Source organism: Tamandua tetradactyla, chromosome 7 (genome assembly GCF_023851605.1).
Source record: "Tamandua tetradactyla isolate mTamTet1 chromosome 7, mTamTet1.pri, whole genome shotgun sequence".
Classification (NCBI taxonomy): domain Eukaryota; kingdom Metazoa; phylum Chordata; class Mammalia; order Pilosa; family Myrmecophagidae; genus Tamandua; species Tamandua tetradactyla.
The window spans coordinates 99,390,026-99,416,581 of NC_135333.1; the positions used below are offsets into that span (position 1 = coordinate 99,390,026).

Consider the following 26,556-nt stretch of genomic DNA (forward strand, 5'->3'; position numbering starts at 1 on the left):
AACTACAAAGAAAATATTAGAGAATATGCAAGCTTTTAGAGACAGAAATTAGAGTACAGGTTGTCAGGGGTGGCGATGTGCAGGGAAAATGGGGAGCTAATGCATAATGGGTATGGCGTTTATGTTTGGGGAAATGGAATAGTTTTAGAAATGGAAGATAGGGCACCACAATATTGTGAATGTGATAAATTCCACTAAGCAGTATGCTTGCAAGCGGTAGAAGATGCAAAAGTTTATGTTGACTATATATTCCCACAATTAGAAAAGGAAAAAACAAAGAGCAACTAAAGAGACAAGGTCAATTAAATATTGGACGGGATCTGCAAGGAAGGAGAAAAGGTTCAAAGGGACTCTTTTACTTTCCCAGTTGCTAAAATGAATACCATGCAATGAATTTGCTTAAGTAATGGGAATTTATTGACTTGTGGTTTTAAGACTAGGAGAGTGCAAAACTGATGTGTCAGCAAGGCAATGCACTCTCCCCCAAATCTATGGCATTCTATGGCTGGCTGCTGGTGGTCTTTGGCTTTTCTGTAACATGGTGTTCTAGTTTGCTAGCTGCCAGAATGTGACACACCAGAGATGGATTGGCTTTTAATAAAAGGGGATTTATTTCATTAGTTCTTCAGAGGAAAGGTAGATAACTTTTAACTGAGGTTCTTTCTTACTTGGGAAGGCACAGGGTGATCTCTGCTGGCCTTCTCTCCAGGCCTCTGGGTTTCAACAACTTTCCCCAGGATGATTCCTTTCTGCATCTCCAAAGGCCTGGGCTGAGCTGAGTGCTGAGATGAGGTATGCTGAGCTGCTTAGGCTGTGCTACGTTGAGCTCTCTCATTTAAGCACCAGCCAATTAAATCAAACATCATTCATTGCAGCAGGCATGCCTCCTAGCCAGCTGCAGATGTAATCAGCAACAGATGAGGTTAACGTACCATTGGCTCATGTCCACAGCAACAGAACTAGGCACCTTCACCTGGCCAAGTTGACACCTGAACCTAACTACCACACATGACAATGCATATATCAGCCTTTCCTAGCTTCTCTGGGTTCTACTGACTTGTTTTTCTCTTGGCTTGCTTTCTCTATCTGATTTGCACTCTGCTTATAAAAGATCGAGCAATCCAGATTAAAGTCCAACCTGACAAAGTTCAGCCACACCTTAACTGATGTAAAATCTTGAAGAGATCTTATTTAAAATGGGTCCACACCCAACAAAGACCAAGATCATATATAAACTGGGTTATAGAATTTGATCTACATGAAGGACATTATTGGAACATATGGAAAAAAACTGGAATACAGACTGTAAGCTTTATATCAATGTTAAATTTCATGAACTTGATAACAGCGTTTAAGATGGTTGCATAAGTCAATGTCCTTGTTCTTAGGAAATGTACATGGCAGTATTAAGGATTCAAGAAACATGATATATACAACCTATATTCAACTGTTCAGAAAATGGATGGATGGATAGATAGATAAATGAGCAGACAGGAAAAAAAATAGCAAATGCAGCAAAATGTTAAAACTGGTAGCTCTGGGTTATCTAGGGGTGTAAGACTATGTCGGAGTTCTCTGTATGAGATTTGTATTACTTTTTAAATTGTACTACAAGTTTGAAAATATTTCAAGATTAAAAGTTTTAAAAAAACTGCAATCTGCTCATTATATTGCAAAATTTAATTATAAAATAAAACTATAATTTTTATTTATTAAATCTGTTACCCATATATAAGAAGCATACCATTATATTCCTTATGAGACATTTAGAAATGATTCTTATCTTGTGTTCAACTTGTCCATGACTTTAGACTATATTCTATTATGATTCTTGATCATGTTAGTGAACAATTTAGAATGTTAAAGTAATAAAGCAATGTCTACTGAATGCCTCTCAGGGAAGTTCTAGAACATCCTGTTCTCTGTGGTCCCGTAAAACATCAAGATTCTATGCAGAATGAAACTATTTTAACATGTATGTTAAAAGCATATTGCTCCTCATTTGAAATATAGCCATGGTACAACTATTATGTAGGAGTATACACAAATGTTCTATTTGAGTGGCGTATATAGCTATCATAAATTATTCCCATTCATTATTCAAGTTACTATAAATGTTTCAGGAAAGTAGTAAAAAAGCATTTTACTTTTTTACTAAGTAAAATAAAGCACTTTTCTTTAAAGTACTATTCATAAATATTCCATTTAGTCTGTTAGTTTAAAGCCCTTTCAGCTTATTGTTTATATATCCATTTGGTCTTTTAATGAAGGAAAAAAGAGAAAAAAATACATCTATGTGGGGATTGAATGGTTGTAAAGGTGAAAGGAAAGCTAAATTCTTCTGAATGAAACAAATAACTAATATATTTAAAATTAGAAAATAGCCCCTATATAACCTCAAAAATGTCTGTTCTAAAGATTGCATTTTGAGCTAGTCATGACTTCCACAGATTCTCAACCCACATATAACTTCACAAATTATCTCAATTTAGAGTTAGTTGAAAAGCTACATAATGTGAATTTCTATAAATTCCCTCCCTTCTAATAAATATGTTTGTCACATGTCCTCAGATTATCCCTTATTTCTGTTCTATGCTTTATGATCAGTTATCAAACTAATAAACAATCATATCATGTCACTTCCCTCTTCAATTTGAATGTTTCTCTATCACATATCATATATTTCTACATCTCCACCTAATTTTAAATTCTTCAGGCTTATGGAATACTTACTCCAGTCCCAAACCTTCTCCTCCCAAATCATGCCCATCCCTTAATGCCCAATTTAACAAACACCCTGCCCAGGAGGTCTCACTAATCTGTCTCAAAGTCAGAATTTTATACTTGCTCCTAATATTTATGCTCCTCTTATATTTCATATTTAATAGTACAATGAATATTTTATGTATCTCTTTACTACTAACTGTTTAACCTTAATAACTGGGTCCATGTCCCATTGGTTTGTTGGTTCCCTCAGTAGGTCTCACTGCAAGTGCTTAATGAATGATTACTGAATTGAACTAAATGACAATTTGATTTTTGTTTGGCTTATTTAAAATACTCTCAACTAAAGGACTTTCATCTAATAAAAATCTATTTCTTGGAGAGGCCATGGTGGCTCAGCAGGCAGAGTTTTCACCTGCTATGCTGGAGACCCAAGTTCGGTTCCGGTGCCTGCCCATGCAAAAAAAAAAAAAAACTATTTCTTTTAAGGTGGCACATTAACAAATAATGTGAAATATTGTCATCTTTGTCAAAAGGTACAGGAAATTTATTAATCCTACACTATTCCCACTATTTTGGAATTGGTTTGGGCCATGACAGCATCCCTGGTTGGGTGAGAGGCCCTATGGTATAGCTTTTCCATGGCCGGGAAGAAATTCACAACGTGCATCCTCTCATTACCTTCTGACACACACTATATACCAATCAATATTATTTATATTATTGATAATGTACACCCCCATAAAGAAAAGTGACTTTTCGTAAAGTTGAAAACATTGTACATGTGTAAAAATTGACCTTGGTACCTACTCAGGAAATCATCGATTGCAAGACTCTGCTCTCTGAGTCAACAGTGAAAAGCTGAAGATAAAGAGTGGTTTCTTCATTAGGGGCTTTCAGTCACACCCTGCTGTACAATGGTCATCTTTAAAAATCACATAGTAGGAACACAGGAGAAGAACTTATGGACAAAATAGGGCAGGGGATATGGCCTAGAAAGCCAAAAGCTCTTCTGTTGGGAAATACATCTGCCAAGAGCCTGCTACCCAAGAATGCAGTTTCTGCAGATGCTGGTTCAATACCATGACTCATACATTTAACTGGATTTGCTGACGACCTCCGTTCTTATCGGACCTAGAAAACATAAGCAATTAGAAAATAACTAAAACATCGTCTCACTATATAACATCTATAATTTCCTTTTATTTTGATCCATATCCTCTGCTATTTCTTTGTTAAAGGGCCACCTCTGTCTTTTTTACCTTGATCATGTTCCTTTGAGACTGAGGAGTATATTGCTCCTGTGATAATTATACATCCCCCCACTCCAAATCAGTTTCCACTATCTACAGCACCTTACCCACAAGTACACAGTCTTGCTGTAATATCTTCCATTGTAAAATAAAAATGAAAAATTAACAATTTTTAAGCCCACATCACTCTTCAGTTATCCCCTCATTTCTCCATCCTAGTTCACAGAAAATCTCCTTAAAATAGTCATCCATACTTGATTTCCCCATTTTTTACCTCCTGTTCTCTCATTAACTCTACTCTGAGCAGGTGTGCATCCTCACCAGTCTACTGAAATTTAAGGTTTCCAACCACTTCCACTTTACAAATTAATAGCCAAATCTCTGCCTTAACCTTACAAACATAACATTGTAAATAGCTACTCGCAGCTTCTTTCCATGCAACATTTTCTTTCCTGGCTTCTAGAACACTATGTTCCCCTGGTTGTATTCCAGCATTACTGAATGCCTCTTCTACATCTCGTTTATTGAATCTAGCTCCTCTTTCTTACCTCCAAATTTTAGGATGCTCCAGCACCCAAATCTCTTCTCTATTTCCTATATAAGCCTTGCCATGGGGTCTCCTCCAAACCATTCATTACTCCCAAATTAATTTTGCCATGCCAACTTCTCTCCTGGATTCAGACTCAAGTACCCACCTTCTTACTCACATCTGCATTTAAATGTATAATCGACACCTTAAAATTTTACAGCCCAAAACACAACTCGTCATTCCCTGCCAGTTCACTTCTTCAGCATTCCCCTTTTCACTAAATATAGCACCCATTCACCCAGCTCCTTGGCAACTAGGGCCAGTTTTATTCAAAATAAATCAGAATCTACCTAGTTAGCCTGCTTTTTTCTTCATAACACTTGTAACTAGCAGAAGTCAGATGTTTTTAATAACCTAGTCTGCTCAAGCAGATACAATGCTAAGGAATCAAGCAATGGGAATTTAATGGCTCAGGTTTTGAGACCAGGACAAAGTCCAAATCAAGGCATCAACAAGGTGATGTTTTCTATCTAAGACTGTGGCAACCTGGAGCTGGTGCTGGTGACCCCTTGGTCTTGGTTCCTCTGTCACATGGTAGTACATGTGACAGGTTCCTTCTCTTCAGGTTCCCTTGATGGTCAGCTGTTGGCTGCTGCCCCGTGGCTTTCTCTCCTCTGTCAGAATTTTATTCCACATATAAAGGACTGCAAGACGAGGAGTAAAACCGATCCTGATTAAGGAGGGCCACACCTTAACCCCATCAAGAAAGTCCTTCTAACAATGGATTCATACCCACAGGGATAATTAAGCTCAAGAAATGTTTTTCTGAGGATACATGCAGCTCCAAACCACCAGATCAGATTTTATTTTTGTTTTCTGGTTTATAGGCTGCTTCCTTCACTAAACTCTAATCCCCATGAAACTCTAATTCTTACCCATAGAACAATCAGCGTCTTGAACATAGTAAGTACTCAGTTTGTGAAAAAATTTCTCCACTCCAAAAACTAAATCTGCCTTTGATTCGCAGCACATTTCTAAACCATTCTTCCTGTTCTTTACCAAGATCAGAGACAGTGGGAAAAGAATGTGGTCTGAAACAAGGTATTTTTGCTTTTGTGTAAGATTCTGCCACACCACCACTGGACATCCTCCTCGTTGTCATCAACACTGTCCAGCCCTTACTAGATCCCATGAACCTTCTTAACTTCTTTACACACAACCTTTAATTCTCACAACAAATATATTGGACAAGTGTAACCATTCCCATTTTACAGATAAGGTTGATAGCTAACTGGTATAGCCAGAACTTAGACGCCGATCTAAGTCCAAAGACCTGCCTCAAACAAAATATTCTCCTCTAAAATTCCAGTTCAACAACTTGATCTCCCATATAGTTATGAATGGCACAGAGAAGAGGACCCAAGCCACATATGACCTCAAGCCCTGACCTTAGTACTATTGTTGCACATTATGGGTTTCCTCATCGATGAAACAGGATGACGACATGACAGGTGACAGCTCTCTTTCCTGATCCCTGACATTTATCTGCATTTGGCTGTATTTTTTCAAAGCGTCATATTGTTAACAAACATTTTCTTTAGTTCCTATGTTATCTTCTAGTGTTTTTGAAGCACTTATTCCTGGAGAACCCAAATGTAAATGCTTCAAAATTATTTTACACTGTGTATTCAAACGTAATGAAATATCGTAGTATATAGCAACTTTCGCAACCGGAGAAACCTAGCATGGACCAGTGATGAATAACCACTGAAAATCATGGCCTAGACTCTATCTTGCAAGTTCTTTGCTATTAATTTTGATAAATATTCTTCTACTTCCAGTAGAATATGTTTATACTATAATATTTTTGCAAAATGTTTACATAATTTTACAAATTTTAAGGCAAGATTTATTTCTGCTGCCAAATGGTTTCTAAAGTTTGAATTAATCAAGTCTTTATGACCAGGTACTTTTATTTATTATGACTAGACCATAGCTCAATTTTACTCTACCACTCAGGAATCTTAAGCTCATGGCAGCATCAAAAAACAGACAGACAGACAAACAAAAAACCCATGTATTTCTTCTCTCCAAGACTTTACTTTCATTTCACATTTCCTTTCATTTCAAATGCTTGCTATGCCTGGGAAGGGTTGAACAGCTACCAAGTACAGTGATACTTTTTAAAAATGTCTCGGGTTTAGATCGGTAGACATGTCACAGATAGATGGAGGAGGGCACAAATTTCACCTAGGTAAATTATATACTTTCTATTAAATAGTAGCTTTTTAAAATTGAGGAAGGGAAAAAGTTATACACCCCCTCCACCTTTCTTATGCTTTGTTTTGTTAATTTGCTATAGAATAGGAAGAAAACCTACATGCAAGGAGGGGACTGAGAAAATGCTCTATTCCTCAACAGTAAATCAGCAAACATACATCCTTTTAAGAAAATCCATTCGTATTCTCAATTTCCATATGAAAATGTATACATGGAACGCAGATTTACTTAAATGACTACTTGGGCAACGCTGACATCTTCACTATATTCAGGCCGCAAAAAAGGCAGTGGACATTCTCTAAATTTCTCTATGGTAAGTGTCATTAATTTTAATTGATGCTTCCAATTCACAGCTTATCCTTGGCAGATAAACAGCTTAGAGATTGCAGCCAAATGTAAGATTTCCCAGGGGGAATCTGAAAATAAGTTATAAGTATTCAAGTAAGCCACCTGTCTGGATGAAGATTTATTTGTTTGATCAGAATAGCTTTCCAAACTTCACAATCCATGCACAGACTAGATGTAGCTCTTTTTAAGTGCAACCGCTTTTATTTTCCTTTCTATCAACATGTATCACAAATGGATAGACAATTCTGCACGGTCAAAGGATGTAAACATTCAATAATACATATATGCTTATCAATCATGACGCATACATAAACACCAAACCTTATTTTTAAATGTGAACATTCTAAATCGGTATATGTACTAACAGCAGTCTAGGATCATCTCTTTCAAGTGTTAAATATAGTCACCCATGCATGGAAGAGTGACAAAGCCACTCAGAAATGTGAATCACAGAGGAGGCACTACGTTCATAGTGTATCAGCCTTCCTCAGGAATTATCTTCTTGCCTTCTAATTGGGTTGAAAACAGACCTTAAGGTAACTGTTCCCTTAAATAATCCTCTCAGATACCTATTATGACTGCTCGTACAACATTCACAATGAGTCCAAGCAGGCAAGTTACTTAACATCTCCATATGCCACTGCCTTTCTGGTGGGAAGAAAAACACTGCCTTTCTAGTGTTTTTCCCATCAAACACAATTTATTATCACCATCAGGACTCTGTACTAAGCTGTAGGCTCAAAGATAAATCAGACATGGTTCTTGGCCTCAAGAAACTTCCCTTGGAGATGGCACTTCTCACAGTAGACAGCGGTAAGTGCTAAGTGCCATAAGGGCTGAACTAATCACCTGAGTGTTGAGAGCAAGAGATGTATTCTAGCCGAAGTAGACTATACATGAATATATTTATGAGTTCCAGGATTTCATTTTAAGCCACAATCGTTAACTTTTCATAAATTTTATTTCTGATGTTTCATGTTTATAACAATGTTATAAGTTTTAATCAGAAATTATCATTGGAGTGTGGGGACCAAACTGATTTCCCCTATCAGATGTTTTACATAAAACCTTTTCATTGTATCCTTTACACCTACTCATGCCCAAACTTCCTTATTTCGAACTGGCATCTCTAGAAGATTTCCCGCCTTCATTATTAGATAGAGAATGAAATCTATAAAAACTCAATTATGTTTTCTTTGACCTAATCCCACCATTGCCATCTTATTGAATACACAAACATGTTATCTTAAGGATCAAATACAACCAAATCAGAAAGGAAAGGATGAAAACAACATATTGATTTTAAGCTAATTGCTTGGAATCATAAGGTTGACATCTGTGCTAAAAGTGGGGGATGAAAGTAGTGGAGAGAGAAGGTTGACATAAGCTAATATTTATTCAATTCCTACTAAATTCAAGCTCTGTGTAAATTAATCTGTAGTACTCCATAAGAGGTCTGTATTACTCTCCTTCCCATTTGGCAGATTAGAAAACAATGGCTCAGAGTGGCTAAGTAACTTTTCAAATGTCATAGAACTAGTAGGTGGTAAGATCAATGCTTACATGATTTCAAAGTCCCAAAGTCCCTGATCTTTCCACATGTCAAACTGTTTTTCTTTTTCATTGGACTTTGTACAAGCAACAGAGCCAAATGAAACCTCACTCGTGATTAGAGAGATTATTTTGTCTCAGTCTTCATTTTCTTAGAAAAAGGAGTGAAGTGGGTACCTCTTTAAAGAGGCGTAATTTTTTTTTTTCCTTTAATCTATTCTCATTACATATGTATCAGTGTGGCTGATTTTCAAAGAACACATCAGAATAAGCCCATTTTCTCCAAGGTCACCTTTGGAGCAAGGTTATAAAATTATTTCCATGCTGTTGTTACAGCTCAAAATATTTCTGAAACTCTTCTTTTAGAATCGTCTTCAAAGCTAGTGGAACACTTTTTGAATATCCTCAGCTGTCACAAATTTCTATCCTTTGCAAATAAATCTGGCTTTATGGGAATGGTAAAGTCATCTAGAGGCAAGCCTTATTGATACTCAGCTTCTGTTGCTGAGTAAAAGCATTTGGGATAAAAAAGAAAATAAAATGTGTCTATAAATTAATGAATTAAGCAAAGGTATTGCTCAATCCAGGGCTTCTGTCCTGGTCTTCACCCTCCACTGGCTATAGACCCCTTATCTTGAGATGCCTTCCTTAAATACCCCTCACCCATCTGAATTATTCTCTCTCCTAAGCACATCTTTATTTTCTTCAGAGGTTACACTACATTGTAAGCTCAATGAGCTCGGAACCAGCTGGTCTTATCACCAAAATATACCAGGTGTCTAGCAAGAACTGACACAAGAAAGCATCCAATAAATTTGTTGACTAATTGAATGAAACATTGTTTTGTGACTCAAGAACTGGCTCTCAAGGCAATTCTAGTAAGAGTAGAAGCCTTCTGAGCAACAAATGGCAACATCACTAAAATACAGTCACCCTCCCCCAAATGAGAGAACAGATAAATTCTTAGAAAATAACTTTTACTTTTAGAGTTACACTCTCTCTCTAACAAGCTGTTTGTAAAATAGAAGATGGTGACTACAGTCTTCTATTTAAAAGAAGCTTAATGACGAAAGGATAGAGAAAACATCTATAGCATTTGTTTCTACCCAATTTAAATGTAAATTCTTGGTTCTGGAACTAGGATTTAATACTGTATACTATATATAAAGAGGAAGTATTAGAAAAGCATTATTACTAGGTATGAAGGTTTAATCCAGGGATCCTAGGTAATTAACATTCAATGATTCTCTTACTATTTTTTTAAGTAGATTATTTTTTACTCCAAACCATTTGATGATGTTTCAGAAAAGGTAAACAATAGTTTCAGTTAATTTTTTTATGTGGCTCATGTCCTTGTTAACTAAAAACTGAGACTATCCTAGGGGACTCAGAAATTTTTTCAACATCATTACGGCTTCATTAGTAGCAAAACAAACAACTCCAAGAAAGAGAGTTTTTATGTACTCATTAAGTGGCAGAGATTTTCTCTCATATCTTTCTACAAAACAGAAGAAGCAATCGACAAGAGTTCACAATTTGACAATGATTCTTAAGCTCCACAAAAGTAAGAATATCATAACTAGAATACCATATCCACCAACTTGCTTCTCTGATCTGCAGTTAGGTTACTTCCATACATGGGGGAAGCATATATGTTTTAAAAAAAAAAAGTATGATTAAAAAGCAATATATGGTTCATGTTGACAATATGGAATGTTTGAAAAAATGAAAAACAAAAGAGGGACAATCTCAAACCTCACTGTCTAGAGATGACCACTGTTACTTTGCTTTTGTGTCTCTTCCCAGTGTTCTACCATACAGTTCAATAAAGCTGATGCCATACTGTGGATTATCACTCATCCTGCTATTTATTTCTTGGTGTCAGATGGTTTGACAGAATTTCCTTAGCTTCCTCTTCCATGTATTCCTTGCATCTGCTCATTTCCTTTTTTTGAAATTAACAGGTTAGTCATTAATTGCCTTCTGTGATACATATTACCGCTGCTTATTTAATAAAAATGAATAAAATTATTGCCAGAAGGTAATGGTTGAAAAAAGTATTATGGAATTAAAAAAAATGATTATTAATTCATAGTGTGTCTCTTCAAAGCTGCTGTTTGAAATGTTAAAAAGATAAATGAAAGGTGTAAAAATGTTGCAGAAACAGATTTAAATGGGCACATTGATAGGTTATAGAGTAGAAGATTGCTTTAAGAAAGCTTAAAATGGGGCGGGCCACAGTGGCTCATAGCAAGCATTCTTGCCTGCTATGCCAGAGGACCCGGGTTCGATTCCCAGTGCCTGCCCATGAAAAAAAAAAAAGAAACCTTAAAACGTATGGACATGTGGAGATATCCCTAAAGCTTGGATATGAAAAGGAAATATTTACAAAAGAAAACAGTGGTCATATGCCTTACAATTCACCCCTCAAACTGTCATAAGTGAAACTGAAGATAGATTCACAATCATCTCATCACAGACAGCTTGTTGAAATAAAAAAAAAAAAGGCCCCAGAAACCCCAACTCCAAATCCTTTATGTTCCTTGTAGTATTTTACCTCTTTTCATGCTCCCATATCATATTCTCATAAAAAGCCTTTCATCACATGAAAAATGGACAAGGACTTTTTTTCAAAGTACACACATTTTCTGAAGTATCGGCAGCATTTTCATTGCCCCTATCCTCCAGTGAGAATTACAGATTTAGCTAATGCCTCAATCAATGATTTGCCTTCAGATAAAATGTGATGAAGGACCAACTTTTTAAAAATTTTCAATGTATTACAAACTAATACTTTTGCTAAGTACAATACAAATGAATTACTAGAAAAAATGAAATGAAACAAAGATGCACAAAATACAAGCATTTGGTTGCTGTAGTTGTTAGATTCAATTCACACAACATTACTCAGATTGCTACAAAAGTTTCTAAACTTTTTACTCTCAATTTCTGTATTTAACCCACAGTGGGCAGGCACCAGTCAGTGGGTCACATGTTGAGTAGCAATTTCAAACAGAATAAATTTTAGACTTATCTATGGTATTTGCCTACAGGCTATAGGTCTGAGTTTGCAAGGTTAAAAACAGGTGAGGTTAGCTTTCTCAGGGAATCTAGCCTGGTCTTGGTTAAATCTGTCACCTATATATAGATTTGACTGTGTACAGAATCAGGCTATCCAAAGGCATGTATACCCAAGAGAATCTAAATAGCAAGCAATTGAGATCAATATGTAAATACATAAATATGATAAAAGCTTGAACTGTAAAGTTAACTCTGGTTCTCCCCTTTGGCTGCTTTCAATCTATAACCCTTTGGTTGAAAGAAAAACAGCTCTCCCTGGAGAAAGCACTAAGATAAAATCTAGTCACTCATACCCACAGAGAAAACAGGAAGCCACAGCTTCCTACCCCATCCTTCATGCCATGTGCCAGACTACCGTGAATGAAATATAAAGCCAAGAAAATGCAGTCTCTGTCCACAAGGATCTTAATCCAAATAGACAGATGTTCAACAAATAACTTAAAATGAGATCAATGATATAACTGAGATATATATAGTTCATGGTCTCAAATACCATCTACACACTGTTTATTCCTAAATTCCCATCTCCAAATTTATCCTGTCTCCTGACTTGCTTACCCACCTGCCTGCTTAGTCTTTTCACTTGAATGTCTAATACGCATCTCAAACTAAATGTGTCAAAAACAACCTCCCAACTCCCCTCCTAAAATAAAAACCTGCTTCTTCCGCAGTCTCTCTTACTTAATGGCAATTACATCCTTCAAGCTGCTCAACCAAAAACTGTGGAGTCGTCTTTTACTTCCTCTATTTCTTTTACAACCTGTTTTATTTAGTCTGCCAAAGCTGTCAAAATGCAACACACCAGAGATGGATCGGCTTTTAATAAGGGGCTTTATTTCGTTAAAAACCTATAGTTCTTCAGAGGAAAGGTAGCTAACTTTCATCTGAGGGAAGCCACTCGGCAACATCTGCTGGTCTTCTCTCCTGGCTTCTGGGTTCCAATGGCCTTCCCCAGGGTGATTCCTTTTTGCATCTCCAAACTTCTGGGCTGGGCTACAAGTGCTGAGATGAGGTATGCTGAGCTGCTTGGGCTGTGCTGTGTTGAGCTCCCTTCTGACCTCTCTCTTTTAAGCCTTCAGCAAATTAAATTAAACATCACTCAATGCAGAAGGCACTCCACTTAGCTGACTGCAAATGTAATCAGCCATAGATGAATTTCACATGCTAATGATACAAGTCCATAGCAACAGAACAACCAGGCGCATCACTGGCCAAGTTGACATCTGAACCGTGCTACCACACACCCCGTATCTAATGCTGCCAACTCCACACTCTACCAGTTCTCCTTACCCCGCAGAAGTCACGTGGCTCTAGTCTTATCATCTCTTGCTTGAATTACTCCAGTGCCTCCAATTTAAATGACTTAATTCCACCACTGGCTCCCTCCAGTTCTCTCAACACAGGAGCTTAGTCAGCCTTTCAAAACCCAAGTTGGCTCAGTCAATCCTCTGCTTATAGTTCACCAGTGACTTCTCTTCTCATTCAGAATAAAAGCCTAACATCTCACAGTGCCTTACAAGGTGCCCTGCAAATTCTACTCTTCCAAATGTAGCAGCTGAAGTTCTTCAGGTCACTCTGCTATAGCCACACTAGCCTCACCATTCATCCCCACATATCTGCCTGGTTTGTTCCCTTACTGTTTTTAGTTCTTTGAACACGTGACACCTCTCTGGGCCTTTTCTGATCAACCTATATCCCACAGTCCTTTACCTCCCTTTAATCTGCTTATTAAGTTTTATCCCTTATCGACATTATCCTTTAACCTTGAGCATCACCTGCCCTCCAGATGATTTTGTGTTCACTGTTTCCCTCTACCCACTAGAATGAAATTGTTCTCTGCTGAACCCTCAGTGGGAAGCACTGAGCTCCATATAGAAAAGGTGCACAAAAAATATTTTCCAAGTGAATGAATAACTCAAGACAGATTCCTTATTCTGGCTGATTATGGGGAATGTCAGGGACAAACTCACACAAAATAGATGACATTGAAACTAAGTCCTTGAAAGAGGAGGATTCAAGATTATCTGACATGGAAAGGGCTAAAAGTGTCATTACCACCAACACACCTTTCCACAAAACCTTCCACTATAAGAGTACACTGTAGGAAAGACTATTGTTCTTCCAGGTGAGAGAATCCCCAGGAAATATATTAATTCCCATAACCCAGAAAAGCATAGGTAAACAATAAGAAAACTGCCACAGCTCTCAAGAAATTTTACAGATGAAAAAATATCGCAAAGCACATCAAGTTCCTGAATAATGTAAACATGCTCCCAGTATCCTGCTTATTGCTGCCGCAAACATTTTCTCTTCATGGGACAATAGCTCTGATTTTAAAAAGACCCCAATGAGGAGGAAATATTATTCAATGTCTAGGGCTTATCTCTTTTATACAGCTCTGTTACAGTACATCTATTCTAGTGACACCTGAGGTCATATCTTCTGGACTCAAATTTCTCAGATACCTGCTTTCACTATCTGAAATTGTCTTGCATATATTTATTTACTTATTTTTCATCCTCTTCCCATCAGAAGGTGAGTTTCTTCCAACAGAATAGGGGTTCATCTATCTTTTCCACTGTATCCTGGGGATCAGAAGGGTACTGGGCACACAGAGCACTTAATAAATGATCAATGAATGAATGAATGAAATTAAAATAATATGGGAATAAATGTTTAACACATGGTGTTTAGACTTTCATTTCAAGCATCGGTTTCAGCACTGCATTTGCCTCTAAGAGTTACTGCATTGATCCCCAGCATTACCAAAATCACAAGCAGGTTTGTTGCCACACTTGCACTTCTGGCTTTACAACATTCTGGGAATGGTACGTCAGCACACATCTGAGAAGCATAAAGTCTGGGAATGGTCGCCCTGATGATACAAAGTTACAGGACACAAGAAAGCAAAGGGAATCTACAACCCCGTTTCAGGGCTATAACTGGGAGTTCCTGTCTCACAGAAGCACACTGTGGGGCTTTCTGTTGCCCCCTAGTGGCAGCTGTGCTTGGGACACTTCGCTACATTACTACCTATACTTGATTTACACATTATGTGATCATGGTGTAGAAACTTGAGCTATGCCAGTGTCTCTAAAATAAAAGACTTAATAATAGCCAAATTTTTTAGAGCATTTTGAATCTCCAAATTCACAGAAACACACTCCAATTAATCTCAATTATCTTAAATTCACAAACATAAGCGTCAAGGTCGGGGGCTTTTCTATTTTTTCATTACTACAGCATCCCTCTCTCTCCCACCCCATCTTCTGCTGCCCACATTCAGCCTGGATGGTCCTCTCTTTACACACAGTAGATGACCATGAAATTACAGCCTTTCCACTCGTCCTTAAAATCAGCTTCTTAAATATCTCAAATTCATTCATGCGTTTATTTATTTATACATGTCATAAACAGCCATTAGCATCATCCACAAAACGTCTGCATTTATAAGTTGGTTAATTACTGTTTCACTGACTATTACCTCACCTGCTCCTGAAGGAACTCCAACCCCCACTAATTCCCTACTAATCACTGCAGGTCATAATAGAGGAAACTTCTCTATCAATCCACTTAGCTGCATGGTAGAACCCACTTTGTCCCCTCCAGTTCAGTTCTCCTCAGGCTATGTCAGTTCTCTTACAAGTTCTGTGGACCAAGGCCACTTCACCACTGCCCTCCCACCCACATCAAGGTCCCTCTTTTCTCCCTCCACACCAGTCAGTCCTGGACAACATCACAGATGCTGCCACTGCTAAAGCACTAAGACCAAGCAAGCGGACAGGAAGGAGGCCCTGTGGTGGCAGCTGGATGAAGCTATAATCCCTGCTAAAATTATTTTTTTCTCTCTCTCTTTTTATAATCAGCTTTGGGGTAACAGTGTCATATATCTTATGTAGAACATAAACATAATCAAAGTCAAAGAAGGGGGTAAAGGGTGCCTGGGGAACATTTACCCTTACCAAACAAGGATGTGAAAGCTAGAAAGGCTGTCAACCTTTAATTTTTTCATCAGAGACAAAAATAGAGCAACTACCATCTACTCTTATCATTTCATAAAGAATAGAACCAAAAAGAAAAATGTAGTAAGAGACTATTAGAATAAGGAGCAGTACTTGCAAAGAAAGAAGAGTAGATAACTTACTACCCACACACATGGAAAAATAAGATGATGAGTGCTACATTTTTACTGCCCTGAATTGACATCTTATAGAGAACCAAAAGCTGTGGAGGATGAAGGGGCAATTAAGCAGTCATAGCTTAATGACAGTTCCAGTGTATAAAGTGGTCCCAAGCTAGCAGATAAGGGACAAAGAAAATCATCTAGGAAGAAAGGGAGTAGCTGAATGCATTGTTCTAGTTTGCTAGCTACCAGAATGCAATATATCAGAAATGCAATGGCTTTTAAAAAGGGGAATTTAGTTGCAAGTTTACAGTTCTAAGCCTGTGATAATGTCCAAATTAAAGCAAGCCTAAAGAAATGTCCAATCTAAGGCATCCAGGGAAAGACACCTTGGTTCAAAAAGGCCAATGATGTTCAGCGTCTCTCTCTTAACTGGAAGGGCACATGATGAACATGATGACATCTGCTAGCTTTTTCTCCAGGTTCCCTGTTTCATGAAGCGCCCCTAGGGGTATTTTCCTTCTTCATCTCCAAAGCTCTCTGGCTGCATGGGCTCGCTCTAGCAACTGAAGCTTCTTCTAAATGCTTCCTCTTTTAAAGGATTCCATTAAACAAATCAAGACCCACCTAGAATGAGTGAAGTCACATCTCCCTCTAATCAAATATGAATACTCACAATTGGGCAAGTCATATCCCTGTGGAGACAATCTAATCAAGTTTCCAAACTACAGTACTGAATAGGGATTAAAAGAAATGGTTATTCCCACAAGATGGATCAGGATTAAAACATGGCTTTTCAAAAACAAACAAACAAAAAAACATGGCTTTTCTGGGGTGCATAATCCTTTCAAGCAAGCACAGCATGGGAGACCATCTCATCACCTGACCGGACACTTATTTATAAGGGGACCTTGCTGATCTGTTTCCAGCATCTATTTGAACAAGGAGGAAAAGGAAGCGGAATAACTGCAGTGGGAGTGGGAGGTGGGGAATAGGAAGGGGTGAGAGCAGAGCTGAGCAATGGAGCAGCCTGCACAAGCATCATACGGCAGGCCAAAGATGCCACTGAGAGCCCATGTGAGATGAAGAAGAGGAAAGCTCTGACTCAGATATGAAACCGAAGTTTTAAACGGGATGAGCTTATAAAAAAATGGAGAACATAATCTGTAGACTCTGCTACCTGTGAGGAAGAACAGTTCTACAAAGGTCTACATTTGGAGGGAGTGAGGGAGAAAAATTAAAACCTTTCCTGTTAAGAAGTTAAGACCATAATGAACAAGATGTAAAACAGTTTCCTAAACTGGTTGCAAATCAAGGGAAATTTCACTATGGGCTACCATTAGCCCACTGCCTTATAAAAGACACCTGATCTAGTTGAAACCTTTATTTTACACAGGAGGAAAAGGGTGACCAGTTCACACTTAAGGAACCATGTGGTTGTGCAATGGTTTCTACCCTTATTCTTTTTTCACCCTGATTTTCCATGGATCACATCAGCTCCCAGTGGTAGGTGGTAGACTGATTTATTACCTCAACACTGAGAAGGAGACTATTTGAAGCCCACCTTTTATAGAGATGGCAGGGAGAAGGATGCGGTAGCTTAGCTAAATACCACAGCTCTACTTTTTGCTGGTCAGAGCTGTTATTTTTTTCTCCTCTTCATCTTTTCTTCACTTTCTCTTGCCCAGTCCTGTCAGTTTTCCTAGCACTCTTTTCTTCCTATTTTATCCCCTTTCTTAAGGTCAATTACAGTAAATGGCAGAGTGACAGTCAAGAATGGAACAGACATTCATTCAGATTCTTGTCATCTATAAAGCTCAAAAAGACAAATGTTTTCTAATAGTTATCTGTTATTGTTCTTAATGGCTAAATGTTACTACTTTACATTTTTGACCATCAAAATTAACTAAGAGTAAATGATAACAAAAATGCATTCAAGTACAAATCCAAAGTTTCTATTCTTAAAAGGTGTTATAACTGAATACATAAATTTACTATAAATTTCTCATTTTCATAAGGGGCTGGGTTTTTCTTTTTCCTTAAATAAAATATAATTTTTCATTTAGCTAATAGACCATTTTACACATATCTAAAAGTTTAAAATTCACAGATATGTATAGAAGAAGCTATATATATGCATGTATGTGTGTAACACACTTAAAATGCATTGTCATCCTTTCCTTTAAGGAAAAATTGAAGACAAATCTTATTTTACAATTTTGAATAAGAACTTAGGCATCTAAGAGGATTAACTGTATAATAATGAAGATTTTAATTCTCAAATATAAAATGGAATTTTCCTCATCTCCTTATCCCAGTAAATATCATTCAATAGATACGTAAATAGCAATGACTACTAAAAGATATTACTCCTCATGAAAATTTCCAGTAATTTTACTTTGATGTTTTATCATTACTACCGAATTTTTCATGATAATCTTGTGTGATCATCCTCTTTTAGAATCTAATAAACATAAAAGGCAAGCTCTTTTTAGTAGACGCAGTGAAGAAAAGCAATGTAGTCTCGGTACCATTTCTCAGATGCTGTCTGAGAAATGCAGAGCAATCCCTGATGGCTTTATTTTGCATCCTCCACATGTGAGTCAGTTGCTAGGAAACATGAGAGAAAGGGATTCAGTATCAAGTCTGGGGAACAATGAGCTAGCTTAATAGTCATCTGAATACTAACATACAAACATACAACCTTGATAAAATAAACTGTTGTGTACCTTAGGAAGCTGAACAGAATGTGTAACTTTTAGTCCTGAGAAACAGATTTTGATGTAGCCAAGTCCCACCCTTTAACCATTATAATCAGATTCTCTTATCAACTAAAATGAGAAGTAACAGCTACAGACATCTTAATGTCTTTTCAGACAGAAGTTTTACCCGTTCTGCTGTTGAACTTACAGACAATAAGAACTAATCTTCTGTTTCAAGCTAGACCTGTAATCACCACACATACACACACATACAGATAGAAAAGAAAAGAAAAAGAAAGAAAACATACATTCCATCACTACCACAATAAAATATTTGCCACAAAAGTAGCAGAAGAGAAGGAGGAGGGACCAGAAACAACTTAGGGGAAAACACATAACACACAGGTGTATATGCATACACGCACTCACACATACCAAATGCATTCTCAATCCTTGTGCTTCTGGTCTACGTGAGGATAATAAACAGAAAAAGTACTCTGTATGGAGCATCAGGAAACATGGGATCCATTAATTCACTGTGGACTAAGAGAAAAAGAATTTTAAAATGGTACAATGCCAATCATGGAAAAGTACAATCTATCATATCTATAAAATGGCCATTTCAAAGACGAGGCATATCAATGGAGCTCAATATTTGAAAATAAAATCAGACCAACCAAAAAACATTGATGGATAAGTGCTTTCCCCCTGAAATTTCATACATAAATTAAAACTATTCATTAATATTAATATCAAAGCAACACTTGGTGTGAATTACTAATATGGGAAAGCATAATGATTTAAAACCAATGAACAAACAACCACCACAAGAATAATTTCCATTCTGCATATTCCTTAAGGAGATTTTGAGCCATTTGTATTAATTTCTCAAGAATTTTAAAGTGGAAGAGTATATCAAACTACTAAAGATGTACAAGTAAACTATCTCAAATATGGCCCTCCTTGGATTTTTTTCTATGCTTAAAGCGGTTTTGCCAAAACTTCTACCTTCAAGAAATTGAACTTAAAAGCTTTAAAAATCTGTGAACCAGTATTAAATTAAATTTCAAACTGAAATTATATGAAAGTGATGGTGTCCTTTTAAGTTTGTGGGGGTTTTTTTGTTTGTTTTTTGTTTTTTTGCAGTCCCCAGTGTGCTACACTGACTACTAGACTTACCTGACTTACCTGGAACACTTGGAAGTGCCAAAACGGTGGTCTGGGAGACCCCACTTCATTCCTACTTGATCTCAGAGAAGTACTAACCACTAAAAATGCTAACCTGCTGACCAGCTCCCCACACAGGTTGCATTGCACTCTCCAAAGTCCAAAATCTCCAGGTCATTATTGAGAGGGTAAGAGGTGAGGAAAGGCATGGATATTATGTGAACATACATAAATATCTACATGGCTGAGGACATAGACGTCTCGGGGACTCACAAACTAAAAGGATAAAATTGGCAGTCAACTGTTTTCTGGGTATGTACTCAGGCTGTGCCCTCAACCAAAACAACTCATTGCTAAAACCCAGACTGTCAGCAAATACTGGGGAAGGGCACAAATAACAACCTTTAGGTAATAACTTTGCAAATTTTCTTTCAAAAGGAGCTATAAAAAAATCATTAAAAGCAGTTCTTGAATGTTTCTGAAATCTATTTGGAATAAAACGTCAGATGAAGAGACATTTTCACAGTCTTAGCTTACATGCCCTAGTCTGAACTAAAAAATTAGCATCACAGAACACCATCTTAACGCAAAAAAAAAAAAAAATCTTAGATTATTACAGCTTTTAACATTTTCAAATACTTATTTTACCCGAACAATGACTTCTGTGATGTACAGAAGAGAAGATAATGCAACTTGGCAAAGTTGATGACTTGCCTAAGGTCACAAACTAATAACTGAAGTTATCAGAATGAGAATATAAGGTCTTCCGACTTCTAAGACAGCATTCAATATTCTTGGGACTTAATGGCATCCAAGACATTGAAACTACAGTCTTGCAAAATTCACTTTATTTAACATCATTGGAATGCAAAAGTCCACACGTAAAATTAGATTAGCTGAAATTTTGCACATATTCACAAAATGAATTTAATCTGAAATTACAGAAACAAATTCTGACCATTTCAAAGAAATCAATCATCTCAAAGAAAATTTTACAAGCAGAAATTTTTTTGAGAATTTACTTCACTTGCCCAATAACTGTAAATTCAGTAAAATTTCAAGCAAAGGGTAATTCCCATAATCAATAACAAAGAGCAAATTTCAATCCAATAGCTAGATGATTATTAACCATATGGCCTTATTAGTCTACCATATATATTTTTACCATACTATAAATATTTCTTTAGCTCTCAGATGAAATTAAGACCAATAATGAAATAATTTCACCATTGGACAAGATTTACTGATCATGTAAAAGACACAAGGAATATTTAACATAAAGGAAAAAGAAATCTGAATATTGACTACAATAAAACTTATTGTATTGAATGCTTATTATGTGTTGGGCTAAATGCTTTTCCTGCACTGTGTCATTTAATCCTCACAGCTACTCTACGAAGTGGGTACTATTTCATACCCAATTTACTGATGAAAAGATGATGATAAGAATAAGCAATCTGTCCACAATTGCAGTTAAAATGTGGCAGAGCCACAATTCTAATGCAGCTGTTGGACTCCAAAGCTTGTACTCCACAACACTATGCTTTACTATCTTGATCCTGAACACAAAGAATAGTTAGAGGTCAAGATATGAGCTTAAACAGAATAAAAGGAAATAAAATTTCTAAATAAGAGCACGATAAAACATTGAAATTAATGAAGTTATGAAAGTCCCATGAGAAGGAAAAAAAAATCACCTTCGTTCTTTCAATGCCACAAAAGTTTTGAGTTCATACTATAAACTGGGCACACTCCTAAGTCATGGACAAATGCTTTTCCTTTTTAGGGGTATAAAGTCTTGAGGAAGGCAAATATGTAAATGAGAGTTTAGAAAGGCATTCATATTTCACTAACACTTTCTGACTTTAAAGCTTATCATAAAGCCACATTGGTTAAAACAGCATGGTTCTGGCACAAAGATAGAAATATTGTCCAGTGGAATCGATTCAGAGTGTGGAGATGGACCATCAAATCTATGGTCAGTTGATCTTCAAAAAGACCCCCTAATCCACTGAACTGGGATAGAATATTCCTTTCAATAAACAGGCATGGGAAAATAGGATATCAACAGCCAAAGAATGAAAGAGGATCTCTACCTTACACCCTGTACAAAAATTCATTCAAAATGGATCAAAGACTTTATATAAGAGACAGTACCATAAAATTCATAGAAGAAAATATAGGGAAACATTTCCAAGACTTAGTAATAGAAGGTAGTCTCTTAAACTTTACACCTAAAGCAAAAGAACAAAATAAAAAAATAGATAAATGGGAATTCTCAAAATCAAAAGTTTCTGTGCCTCAAAGGACTTTGTCAAAAAGGTAAAGAGGTAGCCAACTCAGAGAGAGAAAATATTTCAAAACCACATATCAGACAAAGATCTGATATCCTGTGTACATAAAGAAATTATACAGCTCAACAACAAAACAACAAACCACCTAATTATAAAATGGGCAAAGGACATGAATAGACATTTGAAGAGCAAATACAAATGGCTAAAAAACACATAAAAAGATGTTCATCTTCATTAGCTATAAGGGAAATGCAAATCAAGACTACAATGAGTTATCACCTCACACCTATAAGAATGCTGCTATAAACAAAGAAGACTACAAATGTTAGAGAGGATGTGGAGAAATTGGAACACTTATTCACAGTTGGTGGGAATGTATAATGGTACAGCCTCTGTGGAAGACATTTGGCAGTTCCTCAGAAAACTAAATATCAGTTTGCCCTGTGACCCAGCAATAACCATTCTCAGTATATACCCAGAAGGGCTGAGGGCAGTGACATGAAGAGACATTTACAAACTAATGTTCACAGCGGCACTATTCATAATTGCCAAAAGATGGAAACAATCCAAGTGCTCCTCAACAGATGAGTGGATGAAACAATGTGTGTGTGTGTGTACGTATGTGTGTGTGTGTATATATATATATACACACATATATATACACACACACGTATACACGATAGAATATATATATGTGTGTGTGTATATATATATATATATATACACATGATAGAATATTATACAGCATTAAGATAAAATAAGGTCCTGAAGTATATGATAACATGGACAAACCTTGAGGACATGATGCTAAGTGAAATAAGTCAGACACAAAAGGACAGATACTGTATGATTTTGCTATTATGACTTTGGTAAAAGTAAACTCAGAGGCTTACAATGTAGAACGTAGAGGACCGAGAGCACACAGAAACCAAAGATGGGTAAACTATTATCCAGTGAGGTTGAACTTAAACACAAGGGAGTGGACAGAAGTGAAATCAGGTTCTCATTTATGAGGTCATAAGTAACATTGCAATACTGAAGATGAATAGGATTGAAAGGAGTTGTATGGAGTCTTGTATCCCAACAATTAAATTTACAATTATAAATAAGTTCTCACACGTACTACTTCAAAGGTTTCTCTTGTACAGAGTCAACAATAGAGAGGTGTGTGGGGAAATTAATATTGCATGCTATGGCCTATAGTTAACAGGTAGACATCAACAGTACCGCAGCAAAACCAGGGGCAAATAACTTTGGGGGGGAGAGACAAGTAATAAGGGGGGGGGTTAGATTTGATATTTAGTGAGGCTGTATTTGTCGATTCTTTAAACCAGTGAAAACTGTCTAAGATGGAGAATGCTGATGATTGTACAACTAAGTGAGGACACCATAAGACATGGATTGTTTATTTTGGACATTATCCATGATGCCCAACAGATGGAGGGGGTTGAAGGGTACAATGACCGAGAAGCAGAATGACAAACTTTGATGCAAACACATGATGGGGTATTGTGTGGCTAAAAAGGAACGAAGTTGTGAGGCACAAAATGAAGTGAAGGAACCTTGGAGACACTAGGTTGCACAAAATAAGCCAGATAAAAAAGAACAAATATGGTATGGTCTCCTTTAGAAAATACCTATCAGAAAATTGGAGACTAGATTGTAGGTTCTTACAGCAGTCACACTGAGTCAGGAGTTGTAAGTTTATTTCTAAATTCTGAGATGCTGTGCTATGCGTGTATAAGGTGATACTTCCCTGTAACTTTGGGTACCTCTATGACACCTAAGACTCAGAGCTAGAGTTCTACAGCTCTGAATGTTAGATTGCTATTTACAACTGTTAACATTACCCAAAAAAAGAGGTCAGACTTCAATTAGAGATAAAAACGAAGCCAATTTGGGTGGAACCACAGGAGATCAGAATACAGGACAAAGTTTGCTAGTGTATATATTCTAGACCTTCCTCTACTGTATGAGATCAAAGGCAAAGAGGTTTATTGTATCTAGATGCTAAATCTTCTGTAACACACAATCTAAATCAACCTGCCTGATTTAAATAACCCAAACACATGGAGCCCAGAACAGGAAGGAGGCCTTGTAATTCTGTACAGCTTAACATAATACCCAAATACATGCGAGACTATGGTGGGCTGATAATTTTTAAATATTGGTAGAGTCCCTTAAGAGACTGGAGAAAAAAATAGGGGACTACCAAACTTTCCCACATGGGAAATCCCTGGTACTCTCTCAAACATTAAGGACTCCCAAGAAAATAGGCCAACCCCTTGATTTGCCCTTATGTAACTTAGGGCAAATAAGCCCTTATGTAACTTATTTTTGTAGCAGAGAAGCCAAGACTATAATTATGCCTAAGAGTTGCTTCCAAGAAACATCTTTTGTGCTTGTTTTAATTTGTAAGCTGCTGGAATGCAATATACCAGAAATGGAAGGACTTTTAAAAATGGAATTTAATAAGTAACAAGTTTACAGTCTTAAGCCTATAAAAATGTCTAAACTAAGGCATCCAGGAAAAGATACCTTAATTCAAGGAAGGCCAATGGGTCAGGAACTGCTGAGTAATCATGTGGCTGGCATCTGCTGGTACCCCTACTCCTGGGCTCTGTTCCTGTGGGGGTTTCTCACTTTGCTTCTCAGGGCTGGCTTTCATCTCTTGGCTTCCCTTGGCTCTCTCCAGAGTCTGTCTTGAGTAACATCCCATGGCTAACAAATGAATATGATTGCTGAATCATTAAACTGATGATATCTCTTTTAGTCTCCAGTTACCTTAGAGCAGCTAGAAATAAAAACCTAAAATTGTGGAATTGTAATTCATATCAAACTAGGAAATACATTCTACAACTAATTGTGGTGCTGTGCTCTGAAATTTATTGCTTTTTTGTATATATGTTATTTTTCACAAAAAAAGAAAAAAAATTATGATAATAAAAAAAAATATTTATGCCTTCTAGCCTTCCATATTTCAGAGCAGTTAGAAGGAAAAATCTGAAAGGATCTTATGGTAGCCCATGACAAACTCTGGGATCTGTTCTGTAACTACTTGTTGAAGAGTGCTTTGAAAGCTATTGCTTTTTTATCTCTTGGCTTTGTATATGTTATATTATACAATAAAAAAGTTTAAAAACAAAAAAAAACAGCCAAAACATCTCATGGCAACATCTGCTGGGCTCTAATATTCTCCAAACACCATGTCTCTATTCTCCAAGAGTCAGCATCTGTGTCAGTTCTGATCTGTCAGCTCTAAGCTCTCTCCAAAATATTTCCTCTGTTAAAGGATTCCAGCAAACTAATGAAAACCCACCTAGAATGGGTAGAGTCGCATCTACATCTAATCAAAAGGTCACACCTATGGCTGGGCTCACTACATCTCCATAGAGATAATCTAATCAAAATTTCCACCCTTCAATATTGAATCAGGATTAAAAGAAACAGCTGCTCCCACAAGATAATAATTTCAAACTGGCACACTGCTCAAATGTGGTCTCTCTCTCTCTCTCTCTGTCTAATTCTGCAAGGAAAATCATTATCCTCTCCCCTTTATGAGACATGATATTCAGGGGTGAAAGTCTCCCTGATAACGTGGGACATGACTTCCAGCAATGAGCCTCACCCTGGCACCGTGGGATCGACAATGCCTTCCAGTAAAAAAGGGGTAAAGAAATGTAACAAAATAAAATATTAGTGGCTAAGAGAGTTCAAATGGACTCAAGAGACTATTCTGGAGGCTACTCTTATGCAAGCTTAAGCTAAATATTGCTAATTGCCATGGTTTGCCAGACACCGACCAACATCATTCCTGTTATCCTAAAGGACACCCAGGGGTCTATCCAAGATTCTATAAAAGTTTCATGCACAAAGTTTATTTTTCAGAAACCTAAAACACTCAGATGGTTCCTAAGCCACATGAGTCCTGAAATCAAGAGGGGCCAGTCTCTCCAAGAACATCAACCAGTTTCATACCACTATCTCATACTGTCGACACCCCTTTTCAATATGAAAAAGTTAGAATGGGCATAGCCCAAATATCTCTAAAGACTGGGAGAAGGATCAAAGGAGAAGGAGGAGTTACAACAGAGAGATTTAACAAATGAGTATGACTGCTGAATCATATTGATTATTTTCTTTTTAGTCTCCAATGTCTTGGAGCAGGTAGTAGGAATAAGTTGAAATTTTGGAACTATAACCTATACCAAGCTTTGAAATCTGTTCTATAGCTACTTGTTAAAATGTACGTTCAAATTTTATTGCTTTTTTGTATATATCTCTCACAATAAAAAAATGTAAAACAAACAAAGAAACCGTATTTATATAGGTAATGGCAGAGACTAGGGTTACAAAAATGCCTAGCACACATGGCGCCTCTGGTTTGTAAGGCATGTCTGAGTAGAGGGTATGTGCCATCAAAAAAAATAGAAGAGATTTCATAAGGCTGGTTTTTGTTCTCCTCGCAATGCCAGTGACATAACTCTCCTTGCAAAGCAGTGAC

General features: G+C 37.0%; 1 protein-coding gene across 1 annotated transcript in view; it reads right to left on the reverse strand.

Annotated features, from left to right (window-relative positions):
- The window catches only part of SLC2A13 (solute carrier family 2 member 13), a 359,669-nt gene that overhangs the window by 206,519 nt on the left and 126,594 nt on the right, over nucleotides 1–26,556 (reverse strand). The gene's annotated exons all lie outside the window — the stretch shown is intronic.